The sequence below is a fragment of the Ailuropoda melanoleuca genome, chromosome 7, assembly GCF_002007445.2.
Source record: "Ailuropoda melanoleuca isolate Jingjing chromosome 7, ASM200744v2, whole genome shotgun sequence".
Lineage (NCBI taxonomy): Eukaryota > Metazoa > Chordata > Mammalia > Carnivora > Ursidae > Ailuropoda > Ailuropoda melanoleuca.
In genome coordinates, this window is record NC_048224.1 from 79,413,489 (window position 1) to 79,439,644 (window position 26,156).

The window sequence follows — 26,156 nt, forward strand, 5'->3', positions numbered from 1 at the left end:
AACCCCTGGGGGCCTGTGGTCCTCTTTAGCAATGTTAATTTTTCATGGGTTTTATTGCTTTGGGGTTGATATTTGCCATTAAAATTCCAGCCTGAATCCTGTACAAACAGCCCAGGAGATTCTGGTGCTCCACTTGCATAGAAGAAATTCAGAGAATAATCATCAAATTTACATGTGGAGTCCCTTTCATCCAAAGAACAAGTATAAGCCTAATAGGAAATAAGAAAATGTGTCATAATCTCCCCACAAGGTATTATTAAGAGAGTCTGAAATACTGCCCAAGCAGCCCCAGCCTTGCAAGGTGCTCAAAAAAGAATCCATCTCACGGGGAGTTTCCAGGTTTGGAGAACGCTGCTGATTGGCACCTAAGGTTTATGGAGATTTTTATGAAGGTTCTCATTAAGTATTCTAAATAAATGTATGCTCAACAAATACATGCAACAGTGAATTAAGGGTGAGAATTTACTCTCAGAAACGTATTAAAACTCAATGGAGTTCACAGAGGTTTCTTGAATAGAGACTGTCCTTGGGATGGTCCAGGTTACAGGGAAGAAAAAGTCCCACATCTCCTGGTATCCACCCCAAATCGACTGCCTTGCTGAGAGCCCAACGACTTCTCCACCCGAACTCCATGGTAGGAAACCAAAGCTGGGGACCAGAGCCAAGCTAGAAATAGCATCCGGGTTTCTGGGTTCCAACAACCGTGCCCGCTCCGTGAGTCAGCCTGTCAACAACATTGACAAGGTACGCACAGGGCTCCGCTAGGCCCAGGGAGAGTGGCACAGGAAGGAGGACACCCTGTCCTTGCCAGCCCTGGGTAAGTGTCATGCCAAGTCCTCGGGGGTGGGTGGGTGGGGTGTTAGAGGTGAACACTTCACTCAGAGACCAATGTGTGCACCACCAGGGGCGCCTGGGTGGCACAGTGGGTGAGCGTCTGCCTTTGGCTCAGGGCGTGATCCCGGCCTTACGGGATCGAGCCCCACGTCAGGCTCTTCCGTTATGAGCCTGCTTCTTCCTCTCCCACTCCCCCTGCTTGTGTTCCCTCTCTCGCTGGCTATCTCTGTCGAATAAATAAATAAAATCTTTTTTTAAAAAAAATGTGTATACCACCAATGTTGCTGGCACTGCAAGCCCGAGTCCTCTGAGGAGGCCTGGGCATGCCTTGGCTCCCCACTCCAAGGCCCTCTGGTCATGGGCAAGTAGAAGGAGCAGGGCCTTCCAGCCAGGCCAGTTTCCCAAGAGCAGCACCGGCGGCCAGGCTCAGAGCCACACAGGGCAGGAAGGCCCCCTAGAAGAAGGATCTGAGCTAGGTAGTGTGAGTGGACCTCACTTTCCTCCACAGAAGCCTGGCATTTTCTAAAACAGAGCCTGGCAGCTAAGACCCACATGGGAGTCTCCAAGATGAATAAGATAACTTCGGTCGCAAAAACACAACCAAGGGCTGCCTTTTACCTCCCTTTTCAGTGCAAAAGTCAAGTTTTAAAATTCGTATTGTATAAGAATTAATATGAAAAGAATTTTATATCTCATTATGGCATTGTGTTATAATAATGGAATGCTCTCCCCGCCCAATCTGGCTTTCTGTCCCCCGGACCGTGCCAACAATTATTCAGTTCCTCAGCGTGTGAGTGTCGCGGTGGGGACAGCCTCCGGAGACTGAGAGAAAGGGGCAGCGAGTGCTTCAGGCTGGGAAGAAGGGTATCGCCGGCCCCCAGTGCTGGGCTGTGCCTCTACGCTCCCACCCAGACACACCCAGACACCCAGACACCCGCGAGACAAGCCTCCTCCTCTTCTCCTTGGGTCGTCCTACCCTTCTTTCTGAACACTCCCGGGGACCTGCCTGGGAAGTTTGGTACATCAACAACTGCAGCTGTACGAACACATTGTCTTTGATGCAACACACAATGGGTTCCAGAAAAGGAAAACAAGATACTCTTTAAACAGTGGGCTGCGTTCTGTTTGCAAACTGAGAGTCCAGGGGCCAAGGGTTTTCCTGGACGGGCCAGAACCGGGGCACCTGTTTCTGCCCGTCTGCTTTGCTTGGTGACTAGAGCTCGTGTCCCTGAGCGTCAAGGTTCGACAGGACTCTGCGGGGTGTACCGCTTGGCAAAGAGGCTGTGAACGGGCAAGGGAAAAGCAAATTCGTTTGTCAGGCATCGAGCGCCTGAAGGACTCTGGAGGAGGAACGACAGCAAGTTCTTGCCCGTCACCCCGCAGAAGGGAGGAGGAGAGGGGAACTTGAGCTGCAGCATGAAGGATTCGGGGTAGACATGAGGAGAGTTTTCCAGACTGAGGAATGTTCGGCCCTGGAAGAGATCACTGAAAGAGGATATGGAAACATTGCTGAAGAGTGAATGTATCTGGCCTTCTCCGTGTGGGGAGGAGGAGGAGAACCCTGAAATTCAAGGGAGCCCCTGGCTGCTTACGTGGTGATAACAGTGTTTTGTATTGTTTGGAAATTCCTCGCGGTGAGGCTCCTGGCATGACATCTTTTCCTCAACTCCACTCCCTCAGAGTCACCCTGTGTGGAGGGAGAGCGCTGTGTTTTCATTTCCTTTTGACCGATTCCAGTCTCACCAGGCTCTTTCTAATCTGCACTTAGGAAATGCCTCCCGGGGTCACCTCTTCCTCTCCTGCCCGTGGCGCAGAACCATGCATTCCGGGGCTGGAACAATGGCCATTGAAGGTGTGTCTGGCTGAGTTCGTGTTGTTGTTCTTTTCCTTTTTCTTAATAGAATTCATTCAGTTACATGTATGTTTGAGCAGCCAGGCCCGTCCTCCTCCACACGAGGGTGATGTCAGCAAACCCAGGAAGCTTTCAGAGCCGCGAGAGCCTCAGACCCAGGAGGAAGCAGTTTGGGATCTCCGTGGCCACAGGGTTCTGTGTGCACAGGATGAAAGCCGGGGAAGGGTTCCTGCCAAGAATGCTGCGCAGAGGGGCTGAGAGCAGGAGGGGCTGCCCTGAGGCTAAAGGCCATCAACCAGCCACAGCCCGCAGGGATATCAGCTTCTGGAAAGCGGAACTGGTTACCAAAAAATGGCTACTCCATTTTCGGAGGTACTTTGAGGGCACAAGCTAAACGAGACCAGTCATCACTGCCCTGTCTACAGTGAAGCCAAATACAAGGAAGACCAACCGTCTCTCCTAGAATTGTACCCCGGCCTGAACCTCCCAGCTTTCTCGGGATTCACCCACAGACTCCCAAAGCCAGTTCTGGAACAATCTACTCCACTGAACTTGAACCTCAAAACCACCCTAGACGTCTCCCAATGCCCTCCCTCCGCAACATGCCTCCTTTCGTCTGCATCGCCAGTTATCTCTACCGAAGTATCTACAGCTGCTCAGACGTAGACAGACAACCTGAATGTGCTCCCACGTACTCCTTCCTTCCCTTATGGTGATGTTCTACAGTAATTCCATTAAAGTTACAAATAGAAAAATTATTCCAATGAGTGCAAATATTTAAGTTTTCATATATATCTGCATAGCTTTTACATTACTGACACAGCATTATAGATAATAAAGGAAGGAATGATTTACATTAGTGTACTTATCCAAATTAGTAACTGGTGGTATGGAACTAGGTGCTGTACAAATGGAACAGTTGAGCATAGAAACGGTGTCTTACTCAATGGAGTATTTTTATTGCCTGGTAAAATTCCTGTTTCACTGTAGTTGATAAATGCTAGCTGCTGAATCCATGCACACATCATTTCTTCCAGGCCTCCAATGTCAGAAATCCATCAGAGAACTCTGTGAAGTTGCATAGAAATAAGGGGTGGTGTGTCAGTGTCTGGTAAGGAGACTACTTTGTCGGTGGATGAGATCTGGAGAAACCCAGGCAAAAAATTCATTGTGAATTTACCAGTATTGCTCAGTATCCGTATCGCCAGATGTATATGATAAGAAAGGCTCATCATAGGCCAGCCACTGCCTAGAATAAGGAGACCCAGGACAGCTAAAAAAAAAAGGATGCACACCAACACAGACTAACTGGATGGGTAAGCAGCTCACAGAATGTGATTTTCTCCTCCGCCATTTTCTCAGAATTGTACCCCTTTGGGATAAAGGGGATTCTTCTGGGGCTAAAGCTATATAGGCTGAGCTTCTGTGCCATTCTGTGGGGGAGGCAAGCATGTGTGTGCCCCATACAGCCATACAGGTGTCTGTGGGTGCCTCCCTGCTCCACCCCTACAGCACCTGCAGAGAGAACTGGCCTAATGCTCCTTATTAGAAGTATCACTGCTATAGTTAAAATTATCCCAGCGCCCAGCACTCTGTGCTCTAGTAATTGAACTGAATGATAACCATAGAGAAATGCTTAGTAATAACAGTCCCATAAGACAGATGGGAAAGAAAAATATGGATGGATACAGGAAAAATGAAAGAAGAGCTGCCTTAGACTAATAGACGTTTACCAGTGTTGATAAGGAACCGATGGTGTGGTATTAGAAGCCCCATTTCGGGTGTACTTAATCTATATTAAATACATGTACGCCTTGCTTCTAGCAACTTTCTTTCAAACCAAAGGCATATAATTGGAACAACTGAAATATAAGCAGAAATTTGAAATCACATTGAAATGTATAAATTATTAAAAAAAAAAAAAGTTGGTTAAAAATGCCTATGGCCATGATGACAGTGCCCCAAACCCTTTCTCATTTGAAAGGCAATAACCACGTCTTTGCCAGTTGATACTTCTATGTTCCCCGGGGGGTAGGCAAGACTGGAAAAGCAGCCAGGCTACACACTGGCTTCAAACGACATAGTGAGACAGCATTCGTAAGGGACAGAACACGACGGAAAGAGACAGGATGAGGAAAGGGTACAAATAGGGCTGTGTCTCAGTGGACTGTCTGAGGTTTACCACCATTGCATCGCCCGAATCCCCAGCAAGCTGATAACGATGAGCCCTTAATGCGTTCGCCGCCTCTGACTTGTGTCGGCCCAGCGTGCAAGCGTCTAAATGATACCACAACAATGCTAGAGCACACATTAAGCACTTATTGTAATAGCCAGACTGCTGAGTGGGAGCCAAGGAAGGAGACAGAGCAGGAAAGACGAAAGGTGTCTTTGACTGCACACGCACATTCCTAGCAAGTCACGGTGTTGCCTGCGCTGGGCTACGGAGTGACCACAGTGGGGAAATCAATGTACCAAAAGGCTGCGGGAGGCATCTCTCTGTTTTCAGGTTAAAAAATATATTAGACCAAGAGTAACATATCAGACCAAAGTAAACAATAGACTTTGGGTGAAAATGAGATACCAAGATAGGGTCAACGACTGTAGCCAATGAACTACTCTGGTGTGGGATGCTGATAGCGGTGGGGGGAGATATAGGGGAATCTTTGTACCTTCTTCTCAGTTTGGCTGTAGAATCTGAGACTACTCTGAAATATAAAGTCTATTTATAAATTAAGAAAGTTCAAAAGAAAGGAGAGATGTATTATAATCCCTGCAGTAAATACAGTGATGTTACTTACCTCATTCAGTGGACAGCGAAAATCACGTAGTGTCAAAATGCAGACGGTTTTCTAGGTCAGAAATCTGGTACAGGTCTCAGCAGACAAAAGTCAAGATGTCGGTGGGCTTCATTCCTTTCTGGGGGCTGTAGAAGAGAATCCATTTCCTACTCATTCAGGTCAGTTGTAGGACCGAGGTCCCCATTTTCTTCATGGCCATAAACTGAGAAAGGCGTCCAGCTTCTAGAGGTCACCCTATTCCTTGACTCATGACCCCCTTCCTCCAACTTCAGAGCCTGCAATAGTGGATTGAGTGGTCACGCCATATCTTTCAGAGCCACGATCCGGCCTCCTCTCTTACTTATAAGAACTTGTGTGATCAAACTGGGCCCATCTGGAACATCTCCCCAACCGAAGGTCCATACTTCAGTCACAACGGCACAGGCTCTTCACCGTGTCAGACAGCACATTCCCAGGTGCCAAGGATTCATGCAGGGACATCTTTGGGAGGCCATTATCATGCCTACCACACTCTCCTTACCTTATTAATCTATGGCCCTGCATCCATAACACTTCTGGAACTACCTTCACTAAAGTCATCTTGAACACTTAAATGCTCAATGGACCTCATCCTTCTGTGAGCATTCTGCAGTGTTTGACATTGATGTGACCTATTTCTGGAAGCACTTGGTTTCTACTTGCTGCAATACTGATGTTCTCCTCCTACCCCCTGGGCCATGCCTTATTGAACCCTCCGTTCATGTCTCTGCTTCACCCGTACGTACATCCCAGGATGGTATCCTGCTCTCCTGAGCCTTGCTTCTGAATCATAACTGCCTTCTAAGTGGCTTTGCTTGGATGATCGATGCACTCCTTTTCATCCCAAACCTGACCACTTCCTCTTTCTGCATTATATATATACCCCATCATGACAGCACCAAACCCCACTCTTCCATAACCGATTCTGAAGAGTCATTCTTTCCTCCTTCTGCCTCTGCCTCCCACCCTCAACCCAGTCCATCATCATGCCCTGTCTGTCCTAACTCCTAACTCAAGTATCTCTTGAATCCACCCCATCCTCTCTATTGCTGCTGTTACTGAGAATGTTCAGGCTCCCCAAAAATAGTCCCTAGATTACTGCCCATCCTTGTGCCCTGTCCCATCCACTCCCAGCCATTCTTTACTTTATCACTAGACACAGATCGGATCTTGTCATCACTTTGTTTAAAAGCTGAGCAGCACCCACTCTAGCCCACGGAAGACACAGGCACACAGGCACATACACACCCCAAGCCTCAAACTGAGTGCTAGGCTTATCACCCTTATTGCCCTCCTCCCACTTGTTGTTCATATCCCCAGAGTGGTCTACAGACCAGCAGCATCAGCATTCACTTGGAAGCACATTAGAAATACAGAACCTTGGGATGCCTGGGTGGCTCAGGGGATTAAGCATCTGCTCAGGTCATGATCCCAGGCTCGTGGGATCGAGTCCCATGTCAGGCTCCTTGCTCAGTGGGAGACCTGCTTCTCTTTCTGCCCCCTGCTTGTGCTTGCTCTCTCTCTTCTCTCTCTCTGACAAATAAATAAATAAAATCTTTAAACTTCAGGCACCACCTCAAATCTACTTAATTGGAATCCGTATTTTAGTGCGATCCCTATTCAAATTCTAGGCACATTAAAGTTTGAGGGACATCGCTCTGGAGCTGTGCTCTCCAAAGTGGTAACCTTCTGAGTATGAAAATCTTTTAGAAATTCTTTATTTTCACGTGCAATCTCCATCTTAATTTGGATTTTTGCATGTTTTATGAATCACTGACCATTTCGGCAGATCATCCCTACCTTTTACGTCCCTGTGCTTTTGCTTTCCTGTGCCTGGAATAATTGTCCCTCTCTTCGCAGACTGAAACTAGTTTCTTTACTCTCCAGTACCACCTCCTCCAGGAAACCTTCCCCATCTCCTCAAAAATGTGGTTGCTCCCACCCCACAGCCTTATAGACATTCTTACTGAATTATTTTTGCTTGCATGTTCACCTTCCCCATTAGCTGGTGAGCTGCGCAAGGATGAAAACCATGCCGTCTCTATCCCTGTGTCCTCAGTGTACAGCAGTCATACACGTTAGCTAAGTAAATGAATATCTAACTTGAAAAACTTCTGCATTTTAAATACTTTACTATTTGTCATGTCTCTGTTTAAAACAAGAGAGTTGTCTTCTCATTTCTTTCCTCAGATGGCATGTTCTGGTTGATTCCTAGTTGGCATCACATCAAATGGACAAAGAGGTGAAATTAGACAGGGCTTCATCCTCACTCACCTATGACCAAGCCAGAGCATCTCAGATCTGCACCCCACGTTCTTTCAGCTCTGTGTTTATTTCATGTGGATATATACTACAAGAAAGAGACAAAGACAGATGCCTGGAATCAAATGTTTAGCATCTTTCACTTTGTACAGACTTTGATCTTCATAAACAAGACCATGACAACATTGTAACCCATATGAGCAAAGCCCTCATTTCAAAGAAAAACATCTTGTTTTTCTGTCTGCTCCAGGATAACATTAGCTGACTCTGACCCTAACCAGTAAGCTACTAAAGGGAATTAAGCTCATTAGTGGTGTAGTCTGATATCTTAAAACAAAATGGCAGCTAAAATTTTTCAGATAGGCGTATTTCTCTAACTCACTTACAGTGAAATTTGGTATGTACAAAAAGGTCAAAGAGGCATATTGTTGGACTAAATCCATTTCTTCATGTGCAAACTCGTGCCCTATCTGCTACACAGAGTTACTGCGAAGATCTAATGAGAGACTAAATGTAAAAAATGCGATGCTTTGCAACTCTATATACATGTATGTGTGGCATTTTCGTTAACAGCACTAATTTTTTTTCAAATGATTTTTCAGATTTCACTTCTCCAGGCAAGTGTTTGCAAACCTTCTGCACTTTTTTTTTTTAAGATTTTATCTATTTCAGAGAGATCACAAGCATGAGCAGGGGGAGGGGGAGGGGGTGAAGCAGACTCCCCACTGAGCAGAGAGCCTGACGTGGGCCCAATCCCAGGACCCTGAGATCATGACCCAAGCCTAAGACAGAAGCTCAACTGACTGAACCACCCAGGCGTCCCCCTTCTACACTTTCTTAAATGTCTCTTTTTCCTGTCTTCCTGTTCTTCTCACCCTCTTCTTGAATTTGAGAAGATTCCCCTAAAACAGTAATTCAATAAGGTACACAGGGCAACCGCTCACAGAATACACTGTAATACACAGAATATGCACTTCACTTATTCAATCTAATTGGGCTTTAAATAAATTTTACACCTTTTCCTCCTTGACATTTCATGTACCTGGCACTGTAAAAAAATTAAACTTAGAGCCAAAAAGGTGACACAATTTCCTGTGGTCCTACTATCCTTTGCCATATACTATAGTATGTGACCTGCTTCAGCTAAGACGGTTGCACACTTGCTCGTGTGGCAAGGGTAGGCAGGTGAAGTTCGGAAGAGGACAGGACATAATCGGAAAGATGGCAACAGGGAGTGTTGGTTCCAACTGAGGCCCCAGCAGAATCCATTCCATGGTTATCTTCTTTCAACTACTCATGACAGTGAAATGTATGTCAGATCCGTTCAGGATTGAGTTCAGCAAACTTTATTCCCGACCAACGCCATGCTGCGCCAGCTTCCATTAGCTAAAATAGTCAACTAAAATACGTAAATATTTTATGCTTGTATATTTAAATAACTATAAAAAATAACAACACCAAAATTCGCAACAGACAAAAATGACGCATATGAGAAGTAACCTATGTGAATCAGTAGGACAGTGGAGAGGGATTCATTTAAACTTTGAAAATCAGGAAAGCCTTCTCAGAGGAGGTGGCCTTTGAGCAGGTTCCTGAAGATGCTGAGGCTCAGGTAGGCAGAGAGGGGCAGGGATTCCCAAGAGAAGGTGCAGCAGATGAGGGCAGGCACGGGTGTGGCAAGGAGAAACCATCTGCCCAGGGGAGTGAATGACAGCGCTCTGTGCAGGGCTCTGTTACACATCGCAAACAGGCTTTGCTAGGCAGGAGAAGTAAGGAACTGCTTTTTATCTCTGCAGCTCTCTTTATATTTGGTCGGGTGAACTGATATAGAATTTACATACAGTAAAATTTTCCTTAATGTACTTATTTTAACATCTAGCATAAGGCCCAATGCCTAGCAGAAAGCCTTGCACGAAGCAGATCTTCCAGAGAGAGCAGAAAGGGGACCAACGGTAGGCCGTCGACAAGGTATTATTTGACTTTATAAACCGTCTTTTCCATAGGACTTTTTTTCCAAAAACCACTGGGTTCGCATGCTAGATAATACTGCTGTCCATCTTGATAGCTGTCTGATGTTGAGAGGTCCCCGATTTCACCAACTTTCCACTTATTCATGTAGAAATTATTGCATACATGTCAACTCTCCCTCTGGGGTCTTGGGGCACCTGGTTTGAAAATAGCCATAGGGGATCTGAACAAAATGTGTGGCAGGACATTTGATACCCCATTTTCACATTCATTCTTCCCACTTAGGCTCCCGTATGCAAAGCAGGTATTATTTGCCTAATTTGATAGATAAGGAAAAGGACTTGAGAACTAAGTGATTGTTCAAGGTCACAGGTACAACAGACACAGGAAGAAAACTCAAGTTCTAGTTTAAGGCTCTAAAGAGAGCAACCTCACAAGACGCGTTTCACTTTTTCATTAAGGTAAAAGAGTTGAAATTATCTTTCAGACACTGCCTTTGATAAATGTACCCGTTAAGCCTCGGTTTTAGGAAACAGAAAGTACTCTAGCTATTTTAAAGAAAAAGGGGTTTAATACAGGGACTTCTCTGCTTGTGACATCGATGGAAGGGCTGGAGGGATAGGCTGCAGGTTGGACCTCCAGGAATGACTCCCCAGACTACACAGCCAACTTGGCCCCCAAGGGGAGCTGCCTTCTCCACCCCAAACAGAAGGTGGAGAGGTGGCAGGCTGCCACAGGAACAGCTGAGTTTTAGAACAGAGCTGTGGGATCTGGAAACTATCAGCATGCTGCTACAATCGCCTTTCTACTCACAGGCAGAGGGTGACCATAGGATAGAATTTTGCTACAGAAAAACAGGTATCTTTAAGACCCTGGCGGCCAGAAACAGTAGCCAAAGCTGCAGAAATCTGACCTTTCGTCACATTTCCCCTTTCCATATCTTGCATGAGTGCATCTACTTGGGAAACTCTGCTTTGCATGCACAACCTTAACTTCAAGGGATTCTGGGAGATACACAGTTGGAATAGATGCCAGGTACTCACCTACTATACCCATGACAGGTAGATGCTGACACACTGACAGGCTCTTCCAGGACAGACGAGAACCAGGATTCTTAGGTTGTACTTTAGAGGCAGACGCCACAGGCCATCCATGTGCAGGTGCAACGCAGGGTTGCACAGGTTTGCACACTTCAGGTTGGGCACTATTCACAGAGACCGTGAGCCAAGTGATCGCCCCGTAGTTGTTTGTGCCGGCCTTCTCCAGGGTTGTCCCCATGAGAGCAGGGTTTGGTTGTGGCTTGCTTTGACATGGAGAGAAAGCCATGTGTATGACTAAATTAGAACGTTACTTAGAAATGGAGGGTCACCCAGGGTACTGAGGCCACGGCTGAGGGTGGAAGGTCAAATAAAGGTCAAGATGGACTTGAAGGGCTGATGGCCCTGGTACCAGCCCAGAGAAGTAGGTCAGATATTTTCATCGAACTCTCTGAATTGGACTTTAGCATAAACATACCAGAGAAAGAAACTATAAGTTATCATCTAAGACGGTCAAAATCAATTATGGTATACTCAGAAATCTTCAAACTGATTTTGCATTCTGTAAAAATAAAAATATATTCTTTTTCTCTACTCATGCATTAAACACACACACACACACACACTGCCACTGTCAGGCTCCTTTTCATTTTATTGTATTCATTGTTCCTCATTTATTTGTTTTTCTGTCCCACTAAACCCAGAATATTGTACTGGGTTCTCACTTTCCAACTTCAATAAAGACATTAAGAAACTAGAATATAGGGGCGTTCAGTCAGTTAGGAATCTGCTCAGGTCATGATCTCAGGGTCCTAGGTTAGAGCCCTGCGTCGGGGAGCCCGCTTGTCCCTCTCCCCCTCCCTCTACCTCTCTCCCTAGTTGTGCTCTCTCGCTCTCTGTCAAATAAATAAATAAAATCTTAAAAAAAAAAAAAGAATAGAAATGAGAATATATCCAGAAGAGAGCAATTAAAACAGGGGATAGTTCTAGACCCAATGGCATGAGACCATTAACCTCAGAAGAAAAGCTTGTATAACCAGGATCCAGCATTATGAAGGAGCCGTACAATCTGTTCCGTGTGGCTCCAGAGGGAGGAACCTGGATAAATGGCTCAAGGTTACAGAAAGGGAGATTGAGATCCAATGTAATCATGAGATCCGGCAACAAATGTAACAAGCTACCTACCTATGTGTCTCCTACGGTATGACATCCCAGTTCTAATCACATTTACTATTTGCTCACCTGTGCTGCTGCCCAGACTGATTAAATTATTGCCATTTTCCCCAACTGGCCTTGAAGCAACTCCCGGCCACAGATCGTACACTTCCATCTCTGTATCCTCAGCTCATCCCACAGCGCATGGCCGGTAAGAGGCACTCAGGACAATCGAGATGAAGGAATGACAAGATGGAGAAGGCCCATGGACACAAATGGCAGCAGCAGAGAAGGACTGGCCCCCCGCCCTCCCCCATCCTCCAGAGAGTGGACTCAGAGCCTCAGAGTTGGTGATGCTGAGGGGAACGGCTACCGAAGCCTTAGTTCTGCAGAAATTCAGTCCAGCAGGGAAACAGGGACAAAAGAGAAGCTCACGGGGGAGCTCAGAGCCTGGTGTGAGCACAGGTTCCAGGTGGAAGCTGGTGGAGGGGAGAGCGATGAGACAAGTCCGGGCACAGATGCTCTCCTGCTTTCTCAGCACCCGTCCATAGCAGCAGAAGAAGCTATTTATTTTGGACAGGGGGTAGTGGCAGAGTAGCTCCTGCATATAGAGAGGCCTTTGTTTCCAGATCTTCAAACATTCTCTGCGCATGATCTCACTTAACCAACCTCTTCCCTGGGAAGAAGCAGGCAGGTGGACACCACCGAAGGCACACCAACGAGCCTGTCTGGACAGGAGGGTGCCAAATGGCTCCTCTCTGGCAAGCAGCCACCTTAACAGCCAAGAAAGGACTCTTTCAATGCCAGTGACATCATGGGATGACTTGAAACCGTACCAGCTCCTAGTCCTTGATACTTGTGACTAACTGGTTAATATTGAAATCTGTATCACTAATCACAAATTAGTGACCTGTGACTCAGGGCTGGGCTTGAATCAGTGAGGCTGGAGGAGTCTGAGCAACAACTGTGTGTGCGTGTGCGTGTGTGTGTGCGTGTGTGTGTGCGTGTGTGTATTTGGTCCAGCATACGGTGCTGACATGAGCCCTGTCTTCTAACACCCAGCACACCTCCACCCCCCCTTCTCACTAGCTCCCAGGAGGCCCAGGACTGTCATTCCAGTCTGACTGCTACTAAAGTACATCAGCTGCTAGTCAGCACTCGCCTGTCACCTTATTTATAATAGCCCTGGAATGAAGCTGCCTGTCCCTGCCCTGCTTCTGCCCCCTGCCACTCAAGCTCACGGTGCGTGACTCTCTCTTTAGTGTCTTCCAGGCTTAGCTTGTCAGGTCAATGGGCACAGCTGTCCCACCTCCCATTCCTGCCTGCTTCATACCCCAGGGTCTCGCTTGCAACTTTCCATTCCTCCAGGAGCAAATCTAGCAGCCCCAGGCTGTAAGTTCATGAGTGCGGATGAGGAAGCCTTCGCTGTTGATTCACAGGAAGAGTATTCATACCTTTGGCTTCCTGTTTTTGATGAACCAAGTAAAAGAAAGTGGTTTTTAAAATATAAATGGCCCCAAATAGTAACTTCTAAAGAAGCATATAGACGCTGCCTGTTGATTAAGGACCTGTCGCTGACATCACCAAAGATGGCAGCTCATCTTCAAGTCGGGGTGCCAGGAACCACACATGACACGTGACTAACGCTGGAGCAGCCATGCTTCTTGGAACAAAAGATGTGACCGTTTTTAGGAGAGGAAGTGAAGAAGGGAGTCTTCAACCGAAACCCCAACGGATAAAATGTGTGCACACTGAGTCAGTGGGACGGCAAATGGACCGTGAGAGACTAAAGGGCTCTCACTCCTGTTTCAGCAGATGGGTGCCTTCTCCCAACACCCACCTATCAACCTGCCTGAGTTGACCCAAAGACAGGGAGGCAGCTAGCTGGCATCCAAAGTGGTCAGAGGATGGAAATGCAAATTGTAATCCCCAATCAGCACAGGCTGAAAGAACCACCGTCTACGCAGCATCAGTTGCTCTATGGGGCGAGGAAATAGAAACCAAGGCAGTCTGCACCCCCTATTGTGAGCACACTGGGGTAAACTGACTGGGAGCCATAGCTGGAGGTGACAAGACCCTGCCCAGCCACCAACAAGGCTAAGGGAACCAACATCCCAGCAACCTGCGTCCATTCAGGCTCTGACTACAAGATGTAAGGTGGCATCCAGACAAGCGTGTCTTGCCTGTGTGTGCTTGTGGTGTTCCTCCTCACAGAGCTCCAGCCCCCTCAGAAATGTCATGAATACTCCATTTAGTGAGTCCCCCACACAGTAGGTACTCAGCAAATAAGAGGCCTCTCCTCTCCAGAGTTTATCATATAGCTCTTCAGAACATGGACTTTGGCCACTACCCTCTGGCTCTGCTATTTATTAACTGGGCGACCTTGTGCAAACTACTTAACAGCCTAGACCTCTTTCCTTACCAGCCTTATATGGTTGTTGGGACAACTGAGTTACTTTAAATAAGACAAAGCCCAGCCCCTTATAAGTGCTCAATAAATGGCAATGAACATTTTTATTCCTGACTCTTCCAACTGGGTTCATGCTACATACGTCAGGGCACCCTCAGTCTTCATATTTTGTAGCAGGTCTGTGTGTGTCTCCTTGCCCATACACAATGGCCTAGGCATTTCAGGCAGCAAGAGCTGTTTCTTACTCCTTTCTGCCTTGGCACCATGGAGCACGGGGACTGGCACCTAGCAGCGGCTGAAGAAATGACTATTGCTTAGCACATTTGGCACCCAGAGCGCCGTGCCCACGGCCGGTGTCTCTCTGTCAGCACGCTGCTGTCTGTCACCAACACCAGAGGCTGTTCACTCTTAGCGTCGAGCTCATGCACCTGCAGAAAGACATCTTCAACTGCAAAGCTTGGGACCCTGCCACAGAAATTCCACATCAGAGCTCTAGGGGTGGCACTCTGGAATCTGCCCATTTGCTTGGGCCCCAGGGGACTCTGAAGCCCATGGAAGGCCGGTGAAAGGGCCCCTGGGTGGGCCTACAGGCCACGAGCAGAGCTCAGCGGGCCACAGGCAACCTCGGAAATGGGCCAAGTTTCCTTTCCAACCTCTACAGAAAGAAAGCTGTGATTCTCACCCCTGCAAGCCCAAGGGTGACATTGGCTGATCTCGATAGTGACACCTGCATGGAGAGATAATCGTGCAGTGAGCGATGTCTTCCAACACAAGAGAACGTAGCACTTCCTGTCTCAAAATCTGCTGGTTCTGTCAAACCCTGTGATCCTCCAGGATCCAGCCCAGGGGCCTAGCCCCCCTTCCAGTCATTCAAGGAGGAGGAGGAATTCGGCGTGTTCTGGGCCCCCACTGTGTGGACTCTGTACTGGGAAGCACACTCAAGAAGGAGGATTTAACATCATTTGAGTTTAGTCAGACTTCACCTTCATATTCCCTCGGGGTAGAATTTTCTTTCTTTCTTTTTTTTTTCCCCTGGAGAACACAGGAGGTTAAACTAAAAACCCACCAGTTAGTAGCTGCATTAAAGGTTACATTTCCACTAAAGCAAGGGGGGTTTATAGCTGTCAGCCAGGGCTGCGTTCATGCAAAAGGCATCATTAAAGCAACCGAAGCCCCGTGCTCCACACGGAGGAATCACCACAGCAACGGTGAGCAGATATGCTCAGAGATGGACAGCGAGAATTGCCATGGCACTCGTTAAGTTCTCAGTGGAGTTTTATCGAAAATGTCCTGGCCTACAGCACTGCATGGGGGAGAGCCGCTGACTCGGCAGGTCGGGTGGCAAGGGCCTGATAGCGCGTGCTTTGGTGTGGGGCGGACCTCGGGGGAAAGATGACAGAAGTGCCCCCCTCAGCTGGGGTAGGTGGGGTAGGTGTCCAGCAAAGCATCTGGAGGGGGCCTGTCACAGCCAGAAGGCCTGGGCTCTGCCTCTTCCCCGGGCGAGCCTGGCAGAAGGTGCCATGAAACAAGTGGCTATTTGGAAGGATCCACCTGCATCCTTGAGGCAAGGATGGGAAGCTCCCTGAGCTCCCCTCGTCACTCCCTCCACCCCCCACCCCTGCACACACACGCTATGGTCCAGGCACGCTGGACTTCTGACAATTCCAGGACACACAGAGTGGCTTCCCCCAACAGACTCTGCGTTTGCTCTTCCCCTCGCCTGGAATTCTCTTCCCTGGTCTTTACACAGCTGTCTCCTTATCATCTGTTTCTGCCATTCCTCAAAAAGGCCCTCCCTCAGCTCCTTTTTAAAATTCCTTCCTATTGGGGCGCCTGGGTGGCACAGCGGTTAAGCGTCTGCCTTCGGCTCAGGGCGTGATCCCGGCGTTATGGGATCGAGCCCCACGTCAGGCTCCTCCGCTATGAGCCTGCTTCTTCCTCTCCCACTCCCCCTGCTTGTGTTCCCTCTCTCGCTGGCTGTCTATATCTCTGTCAAATAAATAAATAAAATCTTTAAAAAAATAAATAAATAAAATTCCTTTCTATTCTGGGATACCTTAGGCATATACCCTTTGTGACATGCAACACCTTGCAATGGTCTAGTGACTCCCACAAGAGAACGTTCTAACTGACTGCAGTAATAGTNCCTCTCTCGCTGGCTGTCTCTATCTCTGTCAAATAAATAAATAAAATCTTTAAAAAAATAAATAAATAAAATTCCTTTCTATTCTGGGACACCTTAGGCATATACCCTTTGTGACATGCAACACCTTGCAATGGTGTAGTGACTCCCACAAGAGAACGTTCTATCTGACTGCAGTAATAGANCAGTAATAGTCCAAGGTGGTTCCATGTTGGGGAGAAAGGGGTTGGGAGCATGGGGAATGCTGCTCGTCACAGTCCTTCAGACACTGAGACTTGAGGAGGTGCTGTTGTCTCCCCATGTGGTTTCCAAAGTCTCCCTAGAGGTCATTACCTCCCTCAATCAGAGGAGAAAGTCTGGAAGGGTGTGCATGAGAATTTTAACAAGCAGCACACAGCATTTCCACTCACAGTTCAATGGCTGGCACTCCACCATACGCCTGCACTTCCTGGTGAAGGAGAGTGAGACTCTCCAGATACATCTGAGGAAGGGAGGAGAACGGTCTGGGGAACAGCTGCCCAGCCTCTGTCATGGCCCTCCCTTCTGCCGTCATGTTTCATAGAAAAAGACTCCCTCTTCCTGTCCAGGGCCAAACCTTCTACCCCTGCTTTGAATCTCATATCTTCCCACTTCTTTTAGGTTCTTTCTTGCTAATTTTCCCTTTCTATATCTGTTATTTTCAACCTTTTCCTCTCTACTTGGGTTCTTCCCTCAAATTACCTCTTCCACTTGCTAAAGCCACCCACAAATCCCATACTCTCACATCCACTATGGGAGCCAAGTCCTTATCTTTCTCGAACACCTTGGGAGCTGACACTATGGATCTCTCCCCTCTCCTTTAGTTCCTCTTCCTCATCTTTAGTGATAATGGCCCCTGACAGCGTCTTACCTTCCTCCTGGCCCCTGCCTGCATGGGTATTTCTCCCCAGTCTACTTTATGTCTCCCCTTCTTTCTTTTACTTCTTACATTTGTCTCCCCAGGTTCTGCCTTTTGCTTCTTTAACCATCCCATGTTGACTTCACCTATAGCCATAGTATCAATTCTCATTTATACTCATGTGATTTCCAAATTGATATTTCTAAATAAGAACCCCCTGTTACGCTCCAGCCATCACATCCAGCCACCTTCACAGGTTCCATGGAGGACTTAAGACATATTTTGATGAAGGATTTAAATACCAAAGGGAAAATATAGGTAGGAAAAGCATAAAGTCAGAGACAGCCCACATAATCCATACACGGATTGCTTTACAAGTTGTCTCTAAACTTCACATCGGCCAGTTCAAAGAAGCAATATGACGGTTGTCGGATTCTCCTGATCCATTAGATAAAAGCAAACCACGTATCCAAGAGAAACACACCCTCTCTTCCCTTTAGATCCTAAAAGGATCTTCTCAAAGGAGTCCTGACTATGTAGTATTTTGGTTATTTTGGAGAAAGTCCTTGACACCATCCATACCTCAGAACCAGCAATGGGCTTCACCTGGATGGGATCTACAATGTTCTGTACAGCCGAGACATAACAACAAAGCACAACTCAGGAACAGGGGTGGCTAAGCGTCCAGAGCCGCACTACCCTAGCATGGCCTGGCTTGATGCAAGTGACAACCCGGACATCTTAAGGAAGTAGATTTGTTACGTTACTCAGGAATATCTTCTTACATATTGTTTCTCACAACCTGTTCTTCACAGGATTAGAAAGTAAAGGCTTCCAAGTTTCAGTATCTGGGCCTCGCTCAAAATGAAGATAGCAATATTAACAATTACGGCACAGACATAAAGGTTTTGACAATAGCCAGGACACTGTCCTCTTAAGAAAATTTGGAAATGTAACCAAGACAGTCTCTATGGGGTCACTCCTGAATATTCCTTAGGCATTTCAAACTCAACCCACCCAAAACTCATCCATCATCTCTTCCCTGAATCTTCACAAACTCCTCTGGCCTCAAGACACGGACCACTTTCAACAAATGTATTAACAAGAGATTCATATCCAAAGTGTATAAAGAACTCCTGCAACTCAGAAACAGAGAAAATCTAGAAAGGAGTCACCCTGGAGTGGTTCTCTCAGAGTGGGCACTGCCAACAACTCGTTCAAGAAAGGCCTTGGAGGTGTAAGGCCAGGAATTTGAGCTTCGTCCCAAAATCACTGAATGACATTCATCCCAAAAGCAAGAATAGATATGCTCACAGCTTTTAATTTTAGGAAGATCACTCAATATGGTGGTCAAAGATGTTTGGAAAGCCAAAACTGATCCATCAAGGAATCCCTCCTGCTGGGTTCCCACCATGATTCAGCGCAGGTGGAGCTCTAAGAGAGGGTGGGATAGAAGTGCAGTGGGTCAAGGAACTCATGATTCAGGGACCTGTTACTGCAAAGAGTCACTTCCTTGGAGAACATGGTAACGACTCCTCCCTTGACTGTCCTCCTGTACCCTTCCAGTCACATCCAACCATTCACCCTCTCTCAGAAGGTCACTCCCACATGCCCCTCCTATGCTATCCATGCTCTTGGCGCTCTCTGCCCAGCTTCCTCTGCCTCCCGCCTGGCTCACTCCTGCCAGGGAGAGGATTCTCTAGAGCATAGTTGGTCCCTTTGCTCCCTTGACTACAACCCCTCACCATTTCTCCACATGAACATTTCTCCATCAAGTTCAAATTCTTTAGCATAAGTCATATGGCCCTTCCTTACGGGACTTCATCCTTTCTCTAGTCTCATCTCCCCATCATGTCCCTCCTCTTCAGATTTGAAAAGTTACCTGTGCTTTCTCAAACGGATGCTTCAGCAATCTGATCTTTCCCAAGGTGTTCCATCTTCATAAAATGCCCTCATCGCCCTCCCTTGTTATCCATCTGCTAATTCCACTCATGCTCCAGAGCAGTTCCTACTTCCCAGGCAGCATCGACTGCCCCTGGATGTTGCAGGTAGGAGCTCCCCGCTTGCCCTCCAGCTCACACACGCCCACCAACAGCTCTTGCCACCCTCCGCCTCACCGCGGGTATGTCTGTCCATCTCCCAGACCAGAGTGGAAGCACCCTGAGGTCAGGGCTGTGCCATTTTCCTCCTGCTCCTGCTTACCCCAGGAACCCATACACCTAGCACCTGGGCGCCACCCACCTTGCTAATTCCTGTGCAGCTTTCAGCTTCAGCTCCAAATCACCTCCTCAGGCACATTTCCTTGATCCCACCCCACATGGTCATGCTTTTTTGTCATAGGCTTTTCTAATTCCCCCACTCTTCCTTACCCACTTATCACCTCCTCTCATAGTTCAATTATTTCGCTATGCGGTTATTTGATGGTGAATCTCTCCACAGGGCAGAGATCACATCTGTTGTGTCTCCAGTGTTAGAACAGAATCTGGCTGAAAGTGAATATTCCATAAATATTTGGTGACTGGACAGATGGATGGGAAAGAATATGGGACTAGACAGTGATATACGGCTGGGATAGAAGAGGTTGAGGGACATTTGTTCATTCATCCAAGACGGTATGGGTGGTGGTCATGGACAACCCAACAGAGGGTGACAACACCCAGGAGCAGGAATCCAACCTATGAAAATCATGTCAGGACACTCCCATCCGGAGAGGAGATGAGTGGAGGGGGTGGACGTGGTGACATAAAGCACGGCTCTTTGTCCATCCTCTGCCCATGACCATGACTGAGCACAAGCTGACCGAGGAAAAGAATGTGGCAAACTCAGCCTGTGGAGAAGCCAGGCTGGCTCAGAGGCCAAGGCCGTGTGTACTGTCACCCCGGGTCCCCAGCAGGGTGTGATTACCACCATTATCCATTCATAACAGTAGTTCTTCTTTAAACACTCTAATGCTAAAGCAAGTTTCATAAATGTGCAAAAATGGAATCTAGAAAGTATGCACCAGGCTTTACTTCCCCAGAACACCGCGTCCATGCAAATCGATTTGAAGCTGACAGTTTTACAAATACATGACCTGTTCACAAACCAGCCCATGGAAATGGAGTCAGCTGCACCTTCTCACTCTTTTCCTCAGAGCGCTCTAAATGCCCTCCCTCTAGCTCCTTTTATCTGAGAATCTTTATCTTAAACCACTTTTTATGCAATCATTAATTTTCACAGCACTCCTGCTAAGAAGATTCTATTACTTCCATTAAACCATAGAGTAAACCGAGAAGCCAAATTAAGTGATTTGCCAGCTCAGGAAATTAGTGGCCTGACTTGGTTCAACTATAGCAGTTCTGATATCCAAAGCCTCGCACCCACCTGCCACCCTGATACTTCCTGGCTCTGGGTCGTGGGTAAGAGCCCGGACTTCCGAGTCAGTAAAAGCCGGGCTCAAATTCTAGCTCGGCAATTTCCTTGACAAGTTATTCAACCTCACTCAGTGCCTGTAAATTGGGGATAATAAGAACACTTGTTTCATAAAGTTGCTGTGAGGATTAAATATGATAATGTACATAGAGTACTTAACACAGGATCTGGAGCAGATGAGGACTCCTGTTATTATGATGATACACACCTGGAAGGGTCTGTCCCTCACCCAGCCCCCACTCCTAATCCCTTCCTCATCACATCAGAAAATGAGTAAGCCACACCTGCAGTTGTGCTGTATAATACATGCGTTTGCAGATCGAGTCTGCTCTGGGGCTATGAGGATATCTGAGCACATTCCTGGAGAACTACCATATCAATAATTCTCCAATTATTCGTTTGTGCATGCATCCATCCATCTATCCACCCACCTATCCATCTACGCATCTATCCCTCTTTCCCTCCATCCATCGTTCTAGCCACCCATCCATCTACCCATCCATTCTTTCAACCGCTCATCCATCTACCTACCCACCCATCCATTTATTCATGTTTAGCACATGGAGAAAGCATCTACCTTGTGCAAGCCCTGTGCTAAGTGCTGTGGGAGATACGAAGATGAAGAAGACATGATCTCTGCCCCCAGACCTACAGATCCAGACAGTTACAAGAAACCGTAAAGCAAAATGGACTATAAATGGTGTAAGTTATTGAGGGTTTATGAAGGACACTGACTGCATAGAAAAAGTAGTGAATTAAGAGCCAGCAGATCTTTTTGAGCCCTGACTTGAATGTTGACCTCACATCAGCCTCATCTCCTTCCTAGGGTTCAGTTTCTCCACATATACAGTAAGGAGGCAGCAGTGGAATGTTCCACGGACCCTTTCAGCTCAAACATTTCAATCCCTCTGCCTCTGGGTAAGACAAGGTAGCATTCAAACTGAGGCTGAGTAACAGACAGGGCATTCCAGAAGGAAAGAATGACACAAGCAAGTTCAGAAGATAAAGAAGACATAGAATATTCATGGAACGGCATGTGGTACTTGCGAGTACAGCAAACGGCAGAAGGAGATAATGTCTTGGGAGTTAGGTGTAGAATATATTGTGAAGGGTCTTCTTTCCAGACTGAGGAATACACATTGATGATGAGGTGAGATGCGATCAGGCCATATTTTTTCAAAAGTAGGCTAGGGAGTAGAAAGAGGGAGGTGACACTGGAAACAGGGAGGGAGACCAGGAGACTGGATAAAAGGTTTTTGTAACACTTTAGACAAATAATAACCAGGTTTTGAATTAAAGTAGCAATAGGAACGTAACAGACAAATGGGAGATTATTTACAGGTACAATCTACAGGACCTAGTAACTCATTAAAAGCCGGGGGCAGGGGGATAGTTGGAGATCACTCTGAAGCTTTGTGTTGACATCCACTGTGCACCAAGCAAGCACCTTGCCTGATGCTGGCCCAGGCATATTTTGGGGAGCAGGTCAGGTGTGGGCTTTGCCTTCATGGGACTTGCTTACTGTCCAAATACATTCTGAGAAGTGCCTCCATTCACATAAGAAATCAAGATTCTCTCAACTAGCATTTACTGAGCATTTACTGAGTACATACTATGTGCAAAATTGAGTTAGGTCCTTCCAGCCCTGGAAGGAGAAAATAAAGAAAATTTCACGATTGGTGACCCACGTGCCATCTAGAGTCAGCATGCATCAGTAGGAGTAGGACTCGCTAAGGGAAAAAAAAGGCAGGTCAGAGAAATGGGGACAACTAATTATAACCTAGCAAGTCGTAAGGATCCTTCTTACTGTGTGTGCACAGAAAGCCCACTTTCCCAGGGTTACCTCCCCCTTTCACCGCCCCACATGGCTGCCAGCAAGGGCAGGATGTGGCAGGAGTCTATCCACCTTGCAGAGTTTGTTTCCATTTTAAGGGATCCTGGAAGAGGCTGAGCTCAGCTACAGCGTCTCCTAGCATGGCCCGTAAGCCAGCTTGCTGCAGAAGTGGGATGCTTTTGATGACTGCTTTCCTCCCGATTACACCTGCACAGGGTAATATTCCCCCGCCCTCGGCAAGCCAGAGTGAGGCAGGAGCGCGGGTGTGTCGTAAAGTGCCTGATGAGGGACACGTAGGCGATGCTCCAGGTCTGTGCCAGCGGGCCCCCCTGTGAGAGGTACTTGATCAAGCAGGAGGCAAAGGGGGCACCCTCCTGTCTCTCTCGTCCATCTGCCTCATAAACACATTTCAAATCTTAGCTGCAGCTAAGATCTAGAAGCCCTTCCTCATTATCTTCACCCCTCTCCCAGGTGCAGTGGGCCACTCGCTCTCCCCTATTCATAATTTTAATGGGACCCATGATTCTTCATTTAATCATACTCATCCACATATTCTCCACCGCCCCCCCCCCGACAAACTCCAAAAAATCTCTCAGTCACAACTATATCTTAGTCGTCTTTATGCTCTGGCACTTGGCCTTGTACCTAATATCTAGTCATCCTTAAGCACGCGTCACTAAGAAAAGCAGCTAACTTTTATGGAAAGCCCACCCCGTGGCAGGGACTCTACTGAGAGCTTTACACGCACTGTATCATTACACAACAACCAGGTTTGGTGTTATCGCCCCCACTTCACAGATGGAGAAATTAAGGTTTAGACAAGCTAAATAACTTGCCCAAGATGAAAGTGTTATTTTCCTTCCTAAGATCTCCATCACCTTAGATAGATGGTAGATAAGATGGTCTGAAGTTGAGAAGACTTTGGATTCTGTTGTAAAACAGGCGACTGTAAGAACATTAGTCCAAGCTGACCGCTGAAACAGTAAGATATATGTAGACACACTCTCAGGTTCTGAGAGTTCTTGCTTATTGGACCCTAGCAAGGGCTTACTAGTAATTTGAAAATAACACCATAACACACAAGCCACGTAGGCTCATTATTAATTCTAGTTCATGGTTAAGAAATATTTCATAAAATAACTTGTAAAGTTTAACCAGCTTCTCTCCCTCCCACTAACTCTCACTGACTTCCAGTGACCTTTTCCACCACCGTCCCTTTTCAGACACAGCGGGCAGCAGGCTCCTCTTCCAAACCCATCTGAGAATCTGCATAGGTAAGCGCTCCCCAGGAGGAGAGGGAAGAGCCCATTAGGCACAGAGGAGATTTGCTGGATGGTAATGCAGCTGGTTCTAGCCTGCTCCCCGCCTCCAAAAACAGTCCCTTCCAAGGCCACAAACCCAGAGATCCCAGGAGAGCACCAGGTAGACTGCATTCTTATTGAAAGGAAACAGCCCTGCAGGGCCTGAATCCTGCAGAGAGAAACAAAAGAGACACAGAGAATCAAGCAAGCTCCTGGAGCAAAGGTGTACCATATAAACTGTTACCCAACACTGCCTGCCACAAGCTAGGACATTCTGTGCACTCAGGAGAGGCTGAATTAGCCTGAACTGAGAGTCTAAGGTCAGATGATCAAGAACATTTCACACCCTGGTCTGAACATCAGAGACACTGCAGGTCATCCTGCCACACCACTGGTAAGGCCCCGAACTGGAGAGTATTTCGTTTTCTCCAGCCTGGGCTTCACTTAGGAACCGTGACGGCAAGGCTCCTCCTGTCCTTTAGAAGCCCAGTGTTGTTTATTCGTGTGTGTTTGTCGACGGTTCTGTTGGTGTTCTGTGCTCCTAATCAAAGGAAGCTGATGAAAGAGGAAAATACATTTAAATTGCAAAGTAGTGTCATCATGTGTAAGTCTCCTGAAAGACTGTACTATAGATTTTGTGTTCATTTATTTATTCATCCTTTCAATCAAACTTTAGGGGAACATCAATTTAGCATTAAACCTCTTTGCAGGAAGCCGACCCACATTCCCTCTATCAGTTTCCTATGACTTCTGCTACAAATTGCTACAATTCTAGCGGCTTAAAATAACACAAATCCTGTAGCTCCGAAGGTCAGAGGTCCTAAAATTGGTCTCACTAGGCTAAAATCAAGGCCCCGGGGCTGGGGGTGGGGAAAGCTCTGTTCCTTCCACAGGCACGAAGAAAGAATCAGTTTCCTTGCCTTTTCCAGCTCCCAGAGGCCATGGACATTCTCTGGCCCATGGCCCCTTCCTCTATGTTCAGAGCCAGCAACACTAGGCTGAAGCTTCATCATGCTGCCATCCCTCTGCTTCTCTGTGCCTTTGCCTCCCTCTTCCACTTTTAAAGACTCTTGTGATCACACTGGGCCCACTCCGATAATCCAGGACAATCTCTCCATCTCGAGATCCTCAACTCAATCACTTCTGCAAAGTCCCTCTGACCGTCATATGGCATAATATACGATACTCCCGATTGCCAAAATATAAGGGCATCTATTCACAGGTTCTGGGGATAGGATGTGGACGTCTTTGGGGGGGTCATTATCCTGTCCACCACATCCCCAGTCTTAATAATGTTCATTTCCTTATAGCTAATTGAAACTGACCAACCTTTATTCCAGCCTGTCATTTCTTATTGCTGCTACTTGACTATACTTTAAGATATTTGCACAGGCATAACTTTTTAGAATTGTTTTTAGGCCTCCCCTGGCTTTCCCATAACCATTAGCCTGAACGTTAGACATGACTGAGGTCAAGGACCTTAAGCTGGGAAGAATCTTCTGGATTATCTGGATAGCCCAGTATGATCACAGAGTCCTCAGAAGGGAGATTCTTTCCCGGCTGCAGAGAACCTCTGCAGAGAGATGGCAGTGGAAGAAGGATGTGATGTCCGTTTGCTAGTTCTGAAATGGAGTGGTCTGAGTAAGGATCATGAGAGGTCTCTAGAAGGTGGAGGTGATAGGAAATGGATCCTCCCCCAAAGCCTCTAGAAAGAATGCAGCTTGACCAACACCTTGACTTGAGCCCACTGAGACCAGTCTGACTTCTGGCCTACAGAACTGGAAGGTAATGAATTCTTATTGTTTCAAACCACTAAATTGTGTTAATTTGTTACTGCAGCAATAGAAAGTTTATACAATGTGCACTCTTTTCAGTCCATGCTGATGATTTAAGCCCTCAAAATGAATGTGATTCAGAGTCATTAGCAGACTGGCAACACCCTCATCCAGATCATTAGCCAGAATTCAAATAAGCCCAGGACGAATGGGGACCCCTGGAGGAGTCCATCTGAGAACGCCTTGGGTTGAAGGAGATGTGCAATTAATTATCATCTTGCCTTTCCTGCTTGTATATCTGGGCCAATCTGTACCTTTCTTGCCAGGCATGACACTGCACAGGTTTTATCTTTTAAGGAACATTACCTTTCCTCTCCCTTCCTTCACTAATGCTATAGTCAGTGCCCTTCCACCCCTACCACTCCCCTAATGCACATGCCCATGCACGCACACACACACACACACACACACACACACACAC